Here is a 4,329-nt window from a genome sequence, read left to right as displayed (position 1 = left end):
CCCTGCGGCGGCGCAGGTAGCAGGGCTCGGCGTCTGCCCGGCCGAGCGGAGGGAAAAGCAGCAAAAGCAGGGCGCAGCTCCCACCTCCGAGCCGGCGAGCAGGAGTTTCGCAGCTTTCCAGCGACCTGGCAAAAGCCAAAGTGGCAAAGGAGCTGGCGCACCTGGCCGTGGGGCGAGGGGCCCCCGAGAGGCGGCCCCCGACCCACACGGGCAGGACACCGGCCCGGCGGCACCCGGAGCAGCAGACGGCTCCGCGGTAGCGGGCTGGGCAGCCGCGCTGCGCGTTGCGGGGCGAGCGAAGCTGGCCTGAAGCCTGGGGATATTCGCCCTCCTAGCGTGTGTGCAAACGCACAGACGTGATGCAGTTGTAGCTCAGTGAGGAGAACTGGGCTGGGAGAGCGGTGTTCTGCTTCCTGGCTTGTAAATACGAGGCTTTGTGGGGAGATTGTCCGGGTTTGCCAGGGTTGAAGAGTGGACGTGCTGAGTAGGTGCTGATGGGCATTGAAAAGGAGCATTGTTGCAGGGCTCTAGTCTGAAAGATGTATTCAGAAATCACAGCATGTGGGCAGCTGTGCCTCCAAGTGCGTGTCCGGAGGAGGAATTAGACCAGTTTGGGAGCTGGTTACTCTGCCCTTATCTATAAGGAGGGGAGGGGGGAATCTTCTCAACTTGACATAAATGTTTGGAGCAACAGGAGCTGCCTGAAAGGAATCAAAAATAATGTGGGGGAGCGATGTAAAATAAGAAATGGTGATTTAGCGCCTGATCCAAAATTCACTAAAGTGAATGGGAAGTTTTCTGTTGACTGCAGAAGTTAATGAAGTAAAGCCCTTTGGCTGAAGGGCTTTGGGGACTTCCTCCCCCACCCATCATATGACTGATCCTAAAACATCATTAAACAAACAGGGTTAGATATTTCTGTAAATACTTCAGGGATGTGTTTGTCACTTCTCTTGAAGTCTTCTACAGATCTTAATAGAAAACTAGTGGCTTGGTTTAGTCACTTTGTAGCTTTTTCTTAAAAAAAAATAGAGTGCACAAAACAAATTCTGATATGGGCATAAATGTGGTGTTCTACACAAAGGAACTGGTTATAGAATTAAAACCTGATGGATAGCGGTGGAGAGTCTCAAACACGTTTGTGTGTGTAGGTAACTCGTTCTAAGTGCATTTGCATCAGTAAAAAAATTTTGCTGTTTTAGCTAAAAAGCAAGATTATAGAAAAGTCTTTGATTTTTCTTTTATCAGATGTGTGTAAGAGTAGATATTAATGCACCCTAGATATCAACTGTCATTCAGTGAAGTGTGTTTGCATGGTGTTTACAAAATTTATTGTAATGGAAGTTGCAAGTGTAGACCTGATCACAAAAGCCAGGCAGATTCTCACTCCATCTTGTAGAAGTACAAAATAACTTGTTTTGAAGTCCTGTTAGGTATTGACTGTACTTAAAATTACTTTTGTACGTTCCCTGCACTATGCATATTTTTACTTAGTGTCTTTGCAGTGTTGTGTAAATGTATTTGTGGCAACTATTCATAAAATTGTAGTGCAGAATAATTTAAAAATATGCTGAGATGATTATAAAAGTGAAGTGGTATTCTCAGAAAGATTGTGCACAGGCACAAACCTTGATTGAATGGTAAAAGTTTAACCATTTCCCATGGTTAAACTGGAAAATGCCTCTCTTGAATTTTTAAAAAGAAAAGGACAAAATGTCGTGGCCACTGAAAATGAAATTTTTAGACTCGGAGTTGCCACAGAGAGTGAGCACTACTTACAGTGTGGCAGTGATTCCTTGGAGGGGTTTAGTCCTGTTACTTGAACATCCCAATAGTGTGAGCTTTTTCAGAAGGGCGATGTTTACAGTTTACTTACCAAGAAGCAGCTGACAGATGATGTCTGTCAAGTCTTTTGGAAACAAATAGAATAATAAAATCAATTTCTGGAGGTAGATTGCATTTCGGATTCTTCTTGTCTGACAGTATTCTTTCAAGTGATAAATTCTAGGACTTACCTTTTCCCTGTGTTGTTGCATTACTGGAATTGTTGGTTTGAATGGCAGTGGAGTGGTGGTTGCCAGTGTTGTCTTCTTTCACCACCATTTGTGTTCTACTTAAAAAAAAACCTGACTTACTCAAGAAATTTTGAAAATATCCAAATGTAGATCTTGAGAATTAAAATAAAAATGTATATCATCTCTTAAACTTTTACGTGCCCTTTGTATTGCTAAGGGCTTAAATTTGATGGTGGATTCCTTGGACAAATTTTTAGGGTGGAAGATGTGTGTGTGACAGACAGCAAAGAAGGGTTAAGAGACAATGAATGAGTTTGAAGATTTGATAGCTTTCAATTCTTAGCCTATGTTACTTAGTGGTGGTGCTCCATCTTTGTTAGCCTAATACAGAGCACATAATGTGCTCTGGACAGTCTTACCCTCTCTTCTTTCCTTTGGCCTTAGTTCTGAGTTCTTCAGTTTCTGCCATTGTGAGCACCCTTGGAAGGACTGGCTGACTGTGTGTGTCCTAATGAATCAAGTGGACTATCTGGTCTGAGGCCAACTGGCATGACATGACCCATGTGTTTTCAGTTAAATGCTTCCTTCCTCCTCTCTCCAAAACCGGGAAGCTGCATCCAAGGTGACTATTGGGAATGGTCCCTGGCCCATGTTAATCCCAGTCGTAGTCGTCTGGGAGAGCAGGACTTGGCGCAGGCCGGATCATTCCAGGATTGTGTTAACGACTTATTAGTGGGGATTTTTATGCAACAGTGCTCAGGCTTTTGTCCTGTCCAAGTTTAGTTTACTTGGGTAGACTTGGCCATAGGCAATCTGCCTGTGAGCCATTGATGCTAGCCACTGCCTTGTGGTAGCTCTTGCTTGACAACAGAAAACGAATACTTCTTGTGGGGCTGGCTTTGGCTAAATGCAAGCCTGTACTACAGGTGTGGCATGCTGAGCTGGCATGCCTCCATCGCTGTCCCACAGAGAAGGCTTTGGCACCCCAGAGTTCCCAAGAAGAACTATGTCCTATGTCCTCTGGAGGTGGGAACAGCAAAGGCTCCATACCTTGGCAGCAGACCCCAACTTCCCACTTCAGCTTTCTGACAAGCTGGTGCCTGTGGAGTAGTCAAAGAATAATGCTGAAGATGGCAGTTGGGGCTTCTTGCAAAGGAGGCGTGATGGGAGTAAGGGGCTGGAGCCCTCCCCTTAGATGCCTGCAGAAAGACCAGACAACGTTTGGGTTAAAAATATGTAATGTAAGAAACAGGCTAGTGCCCAGCACCAGCAGAGAGGCTTGAGAAAACAAGAGTATTGGATCTCAAACCTGACTGGGTCTATGTATTGAAGAATATTAATCGCCATTCTCTTTTAATGTTGTTTTCTAGCTAGGGAGTGTTCTTCTAATAGACTCCTTGTATATTGGCATGTCTACTGCAGTGGGCTGAGCTTCCAAGGCCTGTGTTGGAGATACTGTGCTGTAAATCCAGACTCGCTGAGTTAAAAAATTTGGGTATGTTAAGAAGACTTTTTGCCTTTTTTTTTCATTAGTGTCAGAAGAGAACTCCAGAAAAGATGGAAAATTTGTGGTCTTTATTTTGGACAAAAATGACCCAGAAGTTATGTAGTCAGTGTGCCCCAACCCCTCTTTTGGATGGTTTGGAGATTTTTCTTATTTTGAACAGTAACAATGCTGAGTTTTAGTTTTCCTTGCTAATTCCAGAATCTCTCTGTTAATATCAGCAAAGGCTGAGAAGTGTGTTCTAGCTCTCCCAAATGCTGAAGTCTTCCATGTAAAGTAGTTTCCAGGTTGTGTTAATTAGCTGCATAATAGATATTGCTTAAACTTCAAGTTAGAAAAAATGGACTTGTTTCAAATCTCACTGGTTTTGCATCAGTAACGTTTCAGTAGCATTAGTTGCCACTGAAATCATGAGAGATGCAGATTTTTTTATGAGATTCACTCAAGTATAAAGCATTAATTTGTCAGGTTCATCTTGGCTGTAGTAAACACTTGCAAAGTAGAGGTGTGTGTGTGTTCATCAGAATGAGAATTGAGTCAGTGCTGGTTGGACCTTGCATTCAGGGGAAGTCTTTCATTCCCTTCCAAAGCATTTTTCAGTTGTTTATCACACTGACTCGCACTTTCCTTGTCCTTGTATTAGGTGATGGTATAACCAAGACAGTTGACCATAATTTCATTTTTAAATATCTATTCTTAACAGTGAGCTGTACCTTATCACTTTCTCATCTTTTACTAATCTGGGGAATTAAGTATCTGCATAAATGAGTTGGAGCTTTGGCAGTAATAAATAGGTTCTGTTGTGGATAT

The sequence above is a fragment of the Rhea americana genome, unplaced genomic scaffold, assembly GCF_003343005.1.
Source record: "Rhea americana isolate MKP2758 unplaced genomic scaffold, rheAme1 scaffold_151, whole genome shotgun sequence".
NCBI classification, from domain to species: domain Eukaryota; kingdom Metazoa; phylum Chordata; class Aves; order Rheiformes; family Rheidae; genus Rhea; species Rhea americana.
This window is presented reverse-complemented; position numbering follows the sequence as displayed.